The sequence below is a fragment of the Papio anubis genome, chromosome 7 (genome assembly GCF_008728515.1).
Source record: "Papio anubis isolate 15944 chromosome 7, Panubis1.0, whole genome shotgun sequence".
Lineage (NCBI taxonomy): Eukaryota > Metazoa > Chordata > Mammalia > Primates > Cercopithecidae > Papio > Papio anubis.
This window is the reverse complement of record NC_044982.1, coordinates 62,313,389-62,329,270: the sequence shown is the minus strand read 5'-3', so window position 1 is coordinate 62,329,270 and position 15,882 is coordinate 62,313,389.

Sequence of the window (15,882 nt, the reverse complement as noted above, 5' to 3'; positions counted from 1 at the left end):
TGTTATGGAAGTTTATTTTTTCTTTGGAACTGTCTTTAAAAACAAGAAAAATATTAGAAATCTTGACCTTAAAATATTCTGTTTCTGGTTATCATATTCTGGATATCTATTTTGTTTACAAATGAAAATTATTACTCATGATTAGCAACTTGAGCCTGTTAATAGGAAATTGCAAAGCGTGAATACACACACATTGCCTTAGTCTATCAGTAGAGTAAAGGACATATGTTAAGAAAATGTGTCTGCTTGTTGCTTTTGTTGGACAAAATTTTATGTCTGTATGATTTTTTTTTCTTTCTTCAAAGATGTGAATTAAATGAAAGTGTGGGAGCCAGTTAAATTACTTTATGTCATGGGTGTTCTGGATCCTTTCACGCCGTATACCATTTTCTTGTATGGGCAGCATTTGTAGACTTGCTAATGGACTATAGAACTGAGCTATACTAATTTTATACTTGACCCAGGAGGTCAGCTCTGTGAATGCCATTGCATGAAGAAAGCAAATGTTTTCCTTGATTTTAAATGTATCCTGTTAATGTCTTCTTAAAACATGTTTGTTTAATAATATAGATTTTTTTTTATATCATAGTAAATATTGCTTAGTACTTTCCCCCACCCCACTGGGTAGTTTATATACTACCCTACAGGTCATGCCAAAATCAAATAAAAGTTTAAATGCCAAAATGTTTATGAAACTGCTGTCTAATTACTGATTGATTGCACAATTTAAATAAAAGTTTCCCTTAGTTTAAAAAAGAAATGCTAGTAATTTTCACACATTAATTTTGTATCGTGAGACTTTGCTTAAGTTGTTTATCAGCTTAAGAAGCTTTGGTCCGAGATGATGGAGCTTTTTAGATATAGAATTATGTCATCTGCAAATGAAGATAGTTTGACTTGTTCTCTTCCTATGTGAATGCCTTTATTTCATTCTCTTGCCTGATTGCCCTGGCCAGAACTTCCAATAGTATGTTGAATAGGAGTGGTGAGAGAAGGCAAGCTGTCTTTTGCAGGTTTTCAATGGGAATGCTTCCAGTTTTTAGTATGATATTAGCTGTGCGTTTGTGATATATGGCTATTATTAGTTTGAAGTGTGTGCCTTCAATTTCTAGTTTATTGAGAGTTTTTAACATGAGAGGATGTTGAATTTTATGGAAGTCCTCTGCTGCTGACACCCAGGCAAACAGGGTCTGGAGTGGACCTCAAGCAGTCTCCAACAGACCTACAGCTGAGGGTCCTGACTGTTAGAAGGAAAACTATCAAACAGGAAGGACACCTACACCAAAACCCCATCAGTACGTCACCATCATCATCAAAGACCAGAGGCAGATAAAACCACAAAGATGGGGAAAAAGCAGGGCAGAAAAGCTGGAAATTCAAAAAATAAGAGCGCATCTCCCCCGGCAAAGGAGCGCAGCTCATCGCCAGCAATGGATCAAAGCTTGACGGAGAAGGACTTTGACGAGATGAGAGAAGAAGGCTTCAGTCCATCAAACTTCTCAGAGCTAAAGGAGGAATTACATACCCAGTGCAAAGAAACTAAAAATCTTGAAAAAAAAAGTGGAAGAATTGATGGCTAGAGTAATTAATGCAGAAAAGGTCATAAACGAAATGAAAGAGATGAAAACCATGACACGAGAAATACGTGACAAATGCACAAGCTTCAGTAACCGACTCTATCAACTGGAAGAAAGAGTATCAGCGATTGAGGATCAAATGAACGAAATGAAGCGAGAAGAGAAACCAAAAGAAAAAAGAAGAAAAAGAAATGAACAAAGCCTGCAAGAAGTATGGGATTATGTAAAAAGACCAAATCTACGTCTGATTGGGGTGCCTGAAAGTGAGGGGGAAAATGGAACCAAGTTGGAAAACACTCTTCAGGATATCATCCAGGAGAACTTCCCCAACCTAGTAGGGCAGGCCAACATTCAAATCCAGGAAATACAGAGAACGCCACAAAGATACTCCTCGAGAAGAGCAACTCCAAGACACATAATTGCCAGATTCACCAAAGTTGAAATGAAGGAAAAAATCTTAAGGGCAGCCAGAGAGAAAGGTCGGGTTACCCAAAAAGGGAAGCCCATTGGACTAACAGCAGATGTCTCAGCAGAAACTCTACAAGCCAGAAGAGAGTGGGGGCCAATATTCAAGATTCTTAAAGAAAAGAATTTTAAACCCAGAATTTCATATCCAGCCAAACTAAGTTTCATAAGTGAAGGAGAAATAAAATCCTTTACAGATAAGCAAATGCTTAGAGATTTTGTCACCACTAGGCCTGCCTTACAAGGAAATTCTTTTCTTTAACAACATTGAATATTGGCTCCCAATCTCTTCTGGCTTGTAGGGTTTCCACTGAGATGTCCGCTGTAATTCTGATGGGCTTCCCTTTGTCAGTGACCTGACTTTTCCCTGGTTGCCCTTAACATTTTTTCTTTTATTTTGAACTTGGAGAACGTGATGATTATGTGTGTTGGGGATGACCTTTTCATGGAGTATCTTACTGGGGTTCTCTGCATTTCCTGAATTTGAATGTTGGCGTGTCTTTGTAGGTTGGGGAAGTTCTCCTGCATATTCTGAAATATGTTTTCTAAGTTGATACCATTCTCCCTGACTCTTTCAGGTACCCCAATAAGTCATAGATTCAGTCTCTTTACATAATCCCATGTTTCTTGGAGGTTTTGTTCATTCCTTTTTATTCTTTTTTCTCTATTCTTCTCTGCCTTTCTTATTTCAGAAAGGTAGTCTTCAAGTCTGTGATTCCATCCTCTGCTTGGTCTGTTTTGCTATTAATATTTGTGATTGCATTATGAAGTTCTCATAGTGTGTTTTTCAGCTCTATAAGGTAGGTTATTTTCCTCTCTATACAGGCTACTTTGGCTGTCAGCTCCTGCATTGTTTTATCATGATTCTTAGCTGCTTTGCATTGGGTTACTACATGTTCCTTTAGCTCAGCAAAGTTTGTTTTTTATCCATATTCTGAAGCCAAGTTCTGTAATTTCAGCCATCACAGCCTCAGCCCAGTTCTGAGCCCCTGCTGGAGAGGTGTTACATCATTCAGAGGAAAAGGGGCACTCTGGCCTTTTGACTTTTCAGCATTTTTGCATTGATTCCTGTTTACCTTTTTGAGTTTGTGTACCTTTAATCTTCAATGTTGCTCAGCTCTGGATGCAGTTTTTGTTGTTTTCTGTTTGTTTTTCTTTTAACAGTCTGGCCACTCTTCCACAAGGCTTCTGCAGTTTCCTGGGGGTCAACTCCAGACCCTAGTTGCCTCAGTTTTTCTTGTACCTGGAGGTATCACCAGTGAAAGCTGGGAAACAGCAAAGACAACAGCTTACCTCTTCCTCTGGAAGCTCTGTCCCAGGGGTAATGACCTGTTGACAGCCTGAACACGCTTGTAGGAGGTAGCTGGAGACTCCCATTGAAAGGTCTCACCCAGTCAAGAGGAATGGGATCAGGGACCCACTTAAAGAAGCTGTCTGGTTGCTTTTTGGTAGAGAAACTGTGTTGTCTTGGAGATCCCTTTGGTCCCCTATTGCTTTGGGCTCTCTGGGTCCACAGGCTGTACCAGTTGAGATGCCCAAATAGCCAAGGTAGTGGCCTGCCCCATTCCCCAACCACTTCATTCCAGGGAGAAATTAGAACTCTATCAGCCATAAAACATTGGCTGGGGAGGCTTGAGGCCCTAGTTGGGAGGACCTACTCCATGAGGAAGAGGAGTGGATCAGGCCCGCTTAAAGGAGCAGTCTGGTCATAACTCGATGAAATAGCCATGCTGTGCTGGGGAACCTCTTCTGCCCTTGTTGGCTTGAACTCTCCAAAGTCCACAGACTGGCATGGCTGTTATCCAAACAACCATGGTGGCAGCCATCCCTTCCCCTGAGCACTCTGTCCCAGGGAGACATCAGAGTTCTGTCCATAGAATATGTGTGAAATTGGCTGGAGGCCCCAGCTGGGAGGTCCTGCCCAGTAAGGGGGAATGGATGCAGTCCCTTAAAGAAGCAGTCTGTCCATGTTCTGGCAAAGCAACTGTGCTGTGCTAAGGGGACCCTTCCTCATCTGGACAATTTGAAGTCTCCAAAGCCCACAGGCTGAAACAGCTAAAGCAACCAAACAGCAGTGATGGTATCCCATCACCCCCTGTCCCCCGCCCCTCGCCTCGGGGGCTCCATACTGTCTCAGACAGGCTCCATCCTGTTGCTTGTATCTTGTTGGAATTCCAAATCAGTGGGATTGCTGTGGAAGTGGGGCCTGCAGACTGACACTGCTTGGCTCCCTGGATTCAGCACCCTTCCTAGGGGTGTGTACAGACATCCTCTTTGCCTGCATTGCAGATACCTTTGTTTGGATCCTGGGCCCAAAGTATGGGTCTTGTGCATGCCTGAGCGGCTGCTCTGGAGAGACTCCACACAGCTCTGTGGCAGACCCAAGGCCCTGGTGGCATGGGTTCACAAGAGGATCTCCTGATCCACGTGTTGCAAAGATCCTTGGGAGAAGTGTGGTTTCCTGGCATCACGCCATCACTCACCACTTCCCATGGGTGGATGTGGATGTTTCCGCAGCTCTGTGTAGCTCCTGGGTGGGCCATTGCCCCACCCTAATTTTCTTCATTCTCCATGGGTTGCATTGTTTCTCTGATCAGTCCCAATGTCAGTACCTGGATATTTGAGTTGAAGATGCTATATTCACTGGCCACTTTTGTTCCTCTCCATGAGTGCCACAGACTGCAGCTGCTTCTATTCTCAGAAGTACTAGAGTGCTCCAAAACACTGGCCTGGCTTGGTGACAGAGATTGCTCTTCCATTCTACTTTTAAAATATTCTAATTGTAATGAAGTTTTTTGCCATATTTGCCATATTGCCAACATAATATGTTTTATTAGTCCACTTAGTTTGCCATAACAAAATACCATATATTGGGTGTCTTAACCAACAGACATTTATTTTCTCAGAATTCTGGAGGCTAAAAGTTCATAATCGAGGTTAAGGTAAATTCAGATTCTGCTGAGGGCTCGCTTCCTGACTTGCAGACATCTGCTTACTCATTTTGTCCTCATGTGGCCTTTCCTCAGTGCATAGTCAGTGAAAGAGCACTCTGGTGTCTCTTCCTCTTCTTATACAGACACAAGTCCTACTGGATAAGAATCCCATGCTTACAACCTTATTTAAATTTAATGATTGCCCTAAAAGCCATATATCTAATATAATCACATTGGAAGTTAGGAATTCAATAGGTAAACGTTGGGAAAACAAAATGCAGTCTCTAACATCTGTCTTCTATATTTCCTAAACATAGTTCCTGGAACCACACAAAGTAAGTTAAATGTCTTATTTGTTAACAATCTTTTAAAAATAGATATCATGATATTCTCCAATCCACCCCATCATGAGTCTAGCTCTTGCTGAAATATCTCTAATTACTTCAACTGTGCCTTTTATTAAAATGTCTGATTTAAATAATATACATATTTATTTTAAAAAATTAGATTTAGGTAAGCTTTTGCCAAAACTAGTTAAGTTATTCTTAATGAGAAAAAACAACACACAAACTGTTTTCCTCCACTCTCCTGTGATCTGAGACACCAAAACAGATGCCCCTTTATTAACCAAGAAATACCCTAAAGTTAAGGAAACAAAATTACCTATGGGTCTAAGGTTCAGGTCCGGGCTGGCATGGCACATTTCCAAATTTCTGTGACTAAACTTTCCAACAACAGTAGTTACCAGGTCTGATTTACAACCCAGACCATCACAACTCTGACTGAACAATTGACCTACCTTATAAGCATGCCCTTCTGATAAGCAATTGCAGCCAGGTTTAGCCAAATAACGGAGGCTGCACAAAAACCTTCTTTGTGTCCCATAGTTCACCCTTTGACATAGTCAATTTTGCCTCATTTTAATTATAAACCCCCACCTGAAAGTGAACATGAGATGTATGTTACATATATGTTTATCCATTATTGCATGTGCTCAGCTTCCCTCATAAATATGTATAGATTTTCCCCTAAATATGTTGAATATGTATGACATATGCCTTGTGAGGCATAAAACCCAACCTATCCCTCCTGTCTTCGAAGAGAGAACACCTCCCCTCTGGTCCATACAGATAGACCATCTCTCCCCAGTTTGCAAACCTTTATTTCCAATAAAGATCTTCTTTCTGTTTGGCCAGTCTAATTGTCTTTCGGATGACACACAATTACACAGAAGACTGGCCGGGTCTGGTGGCTCATGTCTGTAATCTCAATGCTTTGGGAGGTCAAGGCAGGAGGATTGCTTGAGGCTAAGAGTTTGAGACCAGCCTTGGCAACATAGCAAGACCCTGTCTACACACACAAACATACACACACACAACTTGTTTTGGTGGCATGTGCCTGTAGTACCAGCTTACTCAGGAGCCTGAGGCAAAAGGATCACTTGAGCCAGGAGTTCAAGGCTACACTGACCATAATTGTACCACTGCACTCCATCCTGGGCAACAGAGAGAGACCCCATCTCAAAAAAGTCCCAGGGGATCTGTGAACAAATGTGTGAATGTTTTCCCACATATACTAAGAAATCAGTTCTGCAGTAGATAGCAGCTGAATGTCCTTCACTTCAATTCTGGCACTATCTATCTAGAGATAGTGTCAGATGCCACAGGTTAAAGGCTCAGTCCTACAATAATACTCCCACTTCCAATGACAATCACAATCCCCAGGTTATTGTACCTGCTCTTCTGACCAACCAGCTATTCACTGGGCTTCCCATAACCCCCTCCTTGAGTTTGTTTAATTTGCTAAAGTGAATCAGAATCTACAAGAAACATTTAAATTTACTGGTTTATTGTGAAAGATATTACAAAGGATACAGATGAAGAGATACACAGGGCAAGGTATGTCACCCTCCAAGAAGCTCCACATCGGTGGAAACTTCCTTGGGTTTTCTATGTCAGCCCTAGAGTTAGTGGCTGCTCCCTTTATATGGTGCTCCTGTATTCTTTAGAGTTCCATTCATGCTTCTTAGTAATTAATCCTTGTTTACCAGTTAATTACCAGTTAACAATTCTTTACATTGGATTTTCCCTGCTCAAATTACTGGTCTGGTTTCTGTTTCTTGACTGGATCCTGGTTGATACATAATAAAAGAAATGTTTTAATCACTACTTACTTCTTTATAAAGTCACACTAAAAAAAAAAAAAATGTACTTATTGTCCATCACTTGATCAAATTCATTTAAAAAAATCTTTTTGCCATGCCCCTTCACCATGATACTGTGATTGAGACTAGGAAGTCTTTTTGCGGCTACCACCTATTCCTTGTATAGATTGGCATGCATTTAAGCATAGTTTTGTTGATTTAAATAGCAATGCCTGGTTTTGCTTCATACATAGCTGGGACCCATCACAATCCTAACACATCCACTATTCATAACATTATATTAACTAATGAGAAATTTATTCTATAAGAGAGCAAAAAGTGATCAAACCCATCTTCCTTATGTATGTGGCACACACATAGCAAGTGAAGACTCATCTTCTTCTCAGTAAATTTATGCAATTGGACATGCAAATTTCTGCAAGCATATACACATTGTAGTTTTTTCTTCATGCGATTGCCATTGATATTAAGGGCATCCAAAGGCATCATGTGACAAAGGAATTGTATATGGATGCGTATGTGTGTTGGATCATTTCATCCTACATATTTAAGGGTGTATGTGTGTGTATGTGTGTGTGTTACTATCTTTGCTACTTCTATTCTGTTCAGTTTGATTTTTCCAAAGTAACTGTCTCTCCCATCATATACGTTCTGTAAATGTTTCTAATGCGGTCTTAATTTTTTAAATGTTTTTATTTTCTATTGCTGTTAGTTCCCCGAGATTTTCCAAATCACTTTACATTTTGTTACGCTGTCTTAAAAGAAAAAAACAGTATGTACTTTTAAAACTTTGATAATTATTTAAATTCCTGTTGCTTTTAAAATTGTGTTTCTGGTATTTTATTGTATTACTGTATAGGGGTCATACAGGAGTTCTTTTCAGACAATTATTCACCTTTAAATGGGGCTAAATATTTATTAAAGAATGGTTTAAAAGAGGTAGGGAGAGTAACCTGAAGTAGCTTTCTCTCCTATTAAGTTGACAGATGTTTTCTGCCTAGTAAAACTGTTTATTTCCTTACAACTTAGAGTGTCTCTTCTAATTCAAATTATTTCTGCCTAATAAAACTGTTTATTTCCTTATAACTTAGAGTGTATCTCCTAATTCAAGTCCCCATGGCTCAAGAGCCAGTTTAGATGGCATATCAGCACGATTTTTTCTTCAGCTCTACCTTCCCTACTAATCTATGTTATTGACCTAAGACTCCATAGAGAACCTGTTCTTTAATCCTATAGCCCACCCACAACTTTTGAAATATGGTCCTAATCAAAGTGTCTTAAAATCATGAGCCTTACTTTTGGAGAAATACATTTTTTGCTTTACATACTATGAGGCATGTGTAATTTTGAAACAAATCTTATAGTAGTGACAAGTATATACCTATTTTTCTCAATGCCATTTCTCTTTCCATTGAATATGGAAGGTAGATGCATTTTCAATATTTTATTCTTTGTGGATTATTATGCATTTTAGAGGGAAGTAGATTTAAGTGTCTTTATTTCACCTTAACTGCGGACTTTTGTATCATTTGGGATGGAAGCAGTTTGAGGAAAAAATTATGCCCTCAAAACATTTCACATAATCCTTCTTAATCAGTATTTTGAAGTAAAAGCTCTTTATTTATGCATTCGTTTAAACACTTAATGATGAATTATGATATGTCAGGTTCAGTATTAGGCCCTATAAATAAACACAAATGAATAAGACAGTTGTCAGTTCCTCAGGATACTCACAGACTAGTGAGGAAGCCAGGATGCAGAACCGTAAATGTGATTTCAATAGACATATGTATAGATGCTCTAGAATCTCAGTGGAGAGACCGACTAATTTTGTCTGGGTTGGTAAGCAAAGGTTGATTAATGAGGTGCCATTTGGGTTGAATTCTTGAAGGATGAGAAATCATTCACAGGTGGAGGGTGGTAAAGAAGAGTTGAAGATGGAGTAAACAGTTTGCAGGCATGATGTTGCAAACGACAAAGTAATTTTGTAGAACTGCCAATGTTTAGCATGACTGGAGTATAAAGTGCCTGTTAATGAGTAGTGGGACTGGATCCTCTTCCCTCTCCTCGACTCAAGGACTTTGCTGCAGTAACTGACACCTCTCTGTGTTGCAGCAATTTTTCTTTTGTACTGGATTACTTTCATTAGTTTACAGACAAAGTAAACAAGCCACCAAAATGCTGGCCCAAATAAAAGCCGCAGTATGAACAAACATAGAAAACCCTCTTTTGGGCCATATAAGCCCCTTCTTCTACCACCTATATCTCTTCTTTAAAAAAAAAAAACTATTTGAAAGTGCTGGATATATTTATTTTCACTAATTATCTCTCATTTTCGTTCTTTAAAACTGTGTTAAATACAAATTGTTTAGAAACAAAAACTGTGTAACTGAGGTGTATGATATATATAATAAAAGTAAAAGGACACCTGCATGTATCCATGCCATAGATAAAAATATAGAATCTTAACAGTGTCCTTGAAGTCCTATGTGTTCTCTCCCTAATCCCACCTCTATAAGAGAATCCAGAATTTTCAGCTCATTGCTTCCTTCCTTTTATTTATATCTTCAGCAAAAATTTAACTATAATCAACATATTGCTTACTTTTGAATAAATATAAGCTTCATAAATATTCATAAATATTTAATTATATCACATTGTTTGTGTTCTATGACATTTTTCTCCGTTTTTTTTATCCTGAGTGATTCTTGTAGCTCTGTAATTCATAAACTTTAACTGCTACATACTATCCTACTCTCTATATAAAATCCACAAATTATTTAACTGCTCACTTGCCAATAGAAATTGGAATTATTTCTAGCTTTTTCCTATTATAGGCAATGGCACTAGGGTCATTCTTGCCCACCTCTTTCCAAACACATGTAAATTTCTATATGGTACATGTGCACTTGTTCACCCCTGCCAAAAAATGATAAATGGTTTCAAAAGCAGTTGTACTCATCTGTACTCCTCCAGTAGCGTGTAAATTGCATTGTTGTGTTATATCACTCTGAATATTTAGTATTATCAGAAATGTTTTACAACCTTGTAGCTTAAAAGTATTTCATTACAGATTTAATTTCTACTTCTCTATTGTTGAGTTTGACCGTATATCTTACATTTATTGGTTTAATGTGTTTCCTCTTCTGTGATGTATCAGTTCAAGTGTTTGCCAATTTATCTGTTTGCTAATTTATCTGCATTTGTGTTAATTTCATTAGGTTTCCTAATTTTTCCACGAGTGGAACCCTCTCTACAGGTAACACTCTCTACAGGTAACTGTACGGGTCTCCCCTTCTCTTAAGTCTCTTAAGTAGAGAAAGTCAGGAGTCTCTACCTGACTATCTGGCATTCTCTAAAATCAACAGTGCCACACAGTCTGCCTTCTCCCATACACACATTATTTTCTATCGAATTATCATTTTTTTTCCTCAAAGCACCTATTGCATAAGAGTAGAAAATATATCTGTTATTTATACATTTCTCTGATAGAATGTAGTCTTTACAATGTCAATGATTTCATTTTTAGTACCGGATCATAATTGCCTAGGAAAAAAACTGGAATGTTAGGTGCTAAGTATTATTCACTGCTGAATGAATAAATGTATTGAACCTAATCGTGTGCCTCTATACTTTAACATATCCCATTTTCAGCAAATGAACAGGACAAACTTTAAGAAATATAGTAGTACTCAAAGTAATAGTTTAATGGTGAAAACAGCTTATTTGTCATTTATTATCACAGAATCTTAATTTGATTCTCCATTGTATAGGTTACCTATCCACTTTGAAACTTATTCTGTTATATAAAAATAAGGCTAATAATAATATCTCCAAGCTTGCTGAGAATCTTAAATAAGATTCCATTTGCAGCTGAACCTCTGTAAACTTGCAAATTCTCGCCTAATATTGCATTTAATTTAACAAAACTTTTATCAAAAACTCTTAGAAGGTATTTGTTGAAATTATATTAAAGAAGAATGATAATCAGTGTCTTTGGTCTTTTTAAAATATCAAGTAGAATCAAAGACACAGATAAATAAAAAATAAGACTTTAAAAATTTATCTTGCAAATTAGTAGTCATAACATCAACAAAGGGAGAAAATTTAATCACGATTTGAAAGACAAGGCTACATATAATGTAATAAATAAGACAGAATTGTGTTTAATGCTGTATCAATTTGGGAATTGTCTTACAAGAACATTTAGGACCATTGCTTGGACTGCAGTATTATCAAGGATTTATTTTATAAATCAGAACTCTCTGTCTAATCACACCAAAGTCAACTGTTGAACTACATAAATAAATATTTACCAGACTTCTAATAAATACTAGTGAGAATACTTCAATATTGCAAATCTTTTTTTGTTAGAACAGTAGAACAGTTGTTTCTGTGAACTGGATTGTGCTGTTAGTCGTTTTGTTTTAAGAAAACGGTCTGAAGAAGAACAATGTTTAAATGAATTTATGGAATGTTCTACAGGCTTATAAAGATTATTTTTAGGATATATTGTAAAGATTCTATTAAAGTGCAACCAATTTATATAAATATGTAGGATTTTTCTATTACAATTATTTCCTTAAAAGTGGCCTTTCCAAAAAATATGATTAATTAAACCAAACAAGTATTTCAACTTTAAGGCTTTATTTTAAAATAAACATGTATACAGTATAACACACTAGGTTTTTTTTTGGTATTTCAGTGGTCATTTGTATGGGTTTTTATTTTTTCAGAACTTTTTTCATCTTAATAGTAAGGTACAGAATTTTCAAAAGGATTTAGAGTTGTTTAATATGCCTCATAAATCACATGCTTTTATGGTTTTTTTTCTATTCACTATACAGCAAGTGGTTTTAAAACTTCAGAAATCTGTTTTAGCGATTATAAATCAGACTGGTAAGCAATGCATTGCTGGTTTATTATCATTAACTCATATGCTCAGTGTCATTCACCATCTCATCTCATGTTCCTTGGAGAGCTTGAAATCACCTATCATAATAAATCAAAACAACAAACAAATCATGAAGGATTGCACATAGCAGTTCTGCACTACAAATATCCCACTCTTGCATTTTTTCCAGCCCATCAAACTAAAAATAGTCAAAACCAAGTTTATCATTTTTCCCCCTACTCCCATAAATTTATTTTCCTGACTTCCCTATTTCTGCTGATGGCACTGCTATTCTTCTAATCATCCATTCTAAAATATATATGGGTGTATTATAACTTCCTTCTCTTTAGATTTCGCGTATCATTGAACACCATCTCTTGTGGACTGAACCTCTATAGAGTAACTCCACTATTATTTTATAACTTCCATCAGCTTCTTACTTAAGTCCCTCCTTACCTATCATTTTGTCTTTTACAAGAGGATTCTGAAAAAGAGCTGCAGCATCCACTTGCTGTCCCCATTGATTCATCTTTCTTGGCAGATAACATTCCCAAGGTACAGCCTGACTGTATTATTATCCTGCTCACAGAATGCAGGTAAAGCTTTCCCTTACCTCCTAAAAAGTGCACATTATCAACATTTGCTCCTAGTATATATAGAGAGAGAGATGGTGAAGTTCTTGTGGGTACTGCTATAGTATATTCTAAGACCTAAAAGGAACCCAAGGTGGGGCAGAGCCATTTGTCAGCTATCCAACAAGACACAAGAAAACTAGAGAAGACCCACTACCAAGTTTTCTGTGAACATTTTTCTTTTTTGGACTTCTTATCATAAAAACCCCATATTTTAAAAGAAATTCTTCACAATGTGAGCCTCTGAGGGAAACAGGGTATCTGCCCCCTGTGACAGCCTAAGACAGATATTTTTTCTCTTTCTACATCCTTCAAGCCAAGGTGAGGGCAAATTACCCAGGCTCAGACAATTAGATGCTACTAGCTAGAAATCTGATTTATGAAGAAAGGTAACAAAGAAGAATGGAAGGAGAGTTTGAATCTATGGTTGCAACAGCAATGTACAGCTGTGTAAAGTAGCAAGCTAGAAATCTGATTCATGAAGAAAGGTAACAAAGAAGAATGGAAGGAGAGTTTGAATCTATGGTTGCAACAGCAATGTACAGCTGTGTAAAGTAGCAAGCTCACCCTGTAAGTCTCACTATCTGTAGTGGTGGCCTACCCTTCATGGTGGTGGGATTAGCTCAAAATTCCAGCACAGATTTTACATATTTATTGCAGTCTATTTTAGGCATTAGAAGCACAATGAGGAAATTCATCCATAGGAATGAAGCTTGAATATCATGGTGTAAATACAGTTTGGTGATGGCAGACATGCTGGAATCTGGTTCATTCCAGACATTTTATCTGAAATAAGAAGGCAGAAGCCAGACGTGAGGTTAGTAACATCAAAATGGGATGCCATGAACAAGGAAGTTATCTTAGTATTTTCTTTTTTTCAGTTTACTGGTTAGTCTCCTAGACAGGAAAAAAGTAATCCCGCCTTTAAAGTCACAAAAAAGTAAGTCATATATGTGAGTGGGCTGGCTGCTCCAAGAGTGTAGTCAGAGGTTGGTGGACAGCAACAAATGTGTGATGTAGAGATTGATTATTCCAAGTTGAGACTTGGAAATGGTGTTTCTAAAACTTACTGGCCTCAGGAAAGAGGTTCTTGATATGTCATTCTTTGTTTTTAGCAGAGAGATTGTGCCAGCAGCAAATGGTTGAGTATTAATTTTGAAGAACTGGAATGGGGTCTGATACTGGGTAGTCTGTAATCTGGCATTTATTCTCCTGCATTTCTTCTTCAGTTTTCTACCTATGCCCTATTCTCCAATCAAATAAGACTTTTTAACACACTGAATACTCTGTACACTTTCTAGATGCTGGCTTTTATTTTATTTTTTTAAATTGATGCTGTATTTTGTTTAGAAATAATTCTTTCTCTGGCCTTGTGTACCAAAATTCATCAAAGCCAAGTTGAATGGTAAGTTATTTCATGAGGTCTTAGATGATATACCTATCTGTAATTTCTTTCATTACAAAACCTTCTCAGGATTTTGTACTCCACTGAATACCACAGCCTGGTTAAGAGGCAGGCTGAAATACATTAAGTAGCAAAAATCAGTCAAGCCAGGAAATAATCGTGGGGTACAGGTTAACACAAGGGCTGGCCTCTCCCTGGTAGCAAAAATTCAGAACTATGTTCCTCAGCACTGGGCCTGTTAGCCAGATCATTGCACACAGGCTGGTGGAAAGAAGGAGCTATAGTTTGGATGTTTTCCTCCCAAACTTCATATTGAAATCTGATCCCCAATGTTGGAGGCAGGGCCTAATAGGAGGTGTATGGGTCATGGATGTGGATTATTTATTAACAGCTTCATGCTGTCCTCATGGTAATGAGTGAGTTCTCACCCTATTACTTCCTGAAAGAGTTAACCTGAGAGCTGGTGGTTAAAAAGAGCACCTACCCTCTGTCTCGTGTTTCAACATGTAATTTATACACACCAGTTTCTCTTCACCTTCTGCAATGAGAAGCAGCAGCATAAAACCCTCAGCAGAGCAAATGCTAGTGGTGTCATGCTTGTACGGCCTGCAGATCCACAAGCCAAATAATGAGCCTTAGCAGCCTTTACCTAGATTTCAGAGAATGAAATCTCTGAAAATGCCTAGAGGTCAAGGCAGAAGTCTGTTCCAGGGGTGGAGCCCTTATGGAAAACTTCTACTAGGGAAATACAGAGGGGAAATGTGGGATTGGAGCCTCCACACCGAATCCCCACTGAGGCACTGCCTAGTGGAACTGTGAGAAGAGGTCCACCATCCTCTAGACCCCAAAATGGTGATCCACCAAGAGCTTGCACTGTGCTCTGGGAAAAGCTGCAGACACTTAACACCAGACCATGAAAGCAACCACAGGGACTGTACCCTGCAGAGTCACAGGGGCAGAGCTGCCCAGCTCTCACATCAATCTGCCCTAGATGTGAGACATGGAGTCAAAGAAGATTATTTTGGAACTTTAAGATTTAACAAGTGCCCTGCTGAGTTTCAGAATTGAATGGAGACTATGGCTCATTTGTTTTGGCTAATTTCTCCAATTTTGAGTGAGAACATTTACCCAATATCTGTATTCCCACTGTATCTTGGAAGTCACTAACTTGATTTTGATTTTACAGTGTCATAGGCAGAGGGACTTGCCTTGTCTCAGATGAGACTTTGGACTTGGACTTTTTAGTTAGTGTTGGAATGAATTAAGACTTTGGGGAACTGTTGGGAAGGCATGATTGATTTTGCAATGTGAGAAGGACATGAGATTTGGGAGAGGCCAGGGGCAGAATGATATGGCTTGACTCTGTGTCTCCACCCAAATCTCATTTGGAATTGTAATCCCCATGTGTTGAGGGAGGGACCTGGTAGAAGGTGATTGGATCATGGGGGCTGTTTTCCCCATGCTGTTCTCATGATAGTAAGGAAATTCTCATGAGATCTGATGGTTTAAAAGTGGCACTTTCCTGTGCCCACTCTTTCTCTCTCCTGCCCACCTTGTGAAGGTACCTGCTTCCCCTTCAACTTCTGTCATGATTGTAAGTTTCCTGAGGCTTCCCCAGCCATATGGAAATGTGACTCAATTAACCTTATTTCCTTTTCAGATTACCCAGTTTCAAGTATTTCTTTAGAGCATTGTGAGAATGTACTAATATAGAGGTGTTGTTATAAAGATACCTGAAAATGTAGAAGTGACTTTGGAACCGGGTAATGGGCAGAAGTTGGAAAAGTATGCAGGAGCAAACTAGAAAAGGAC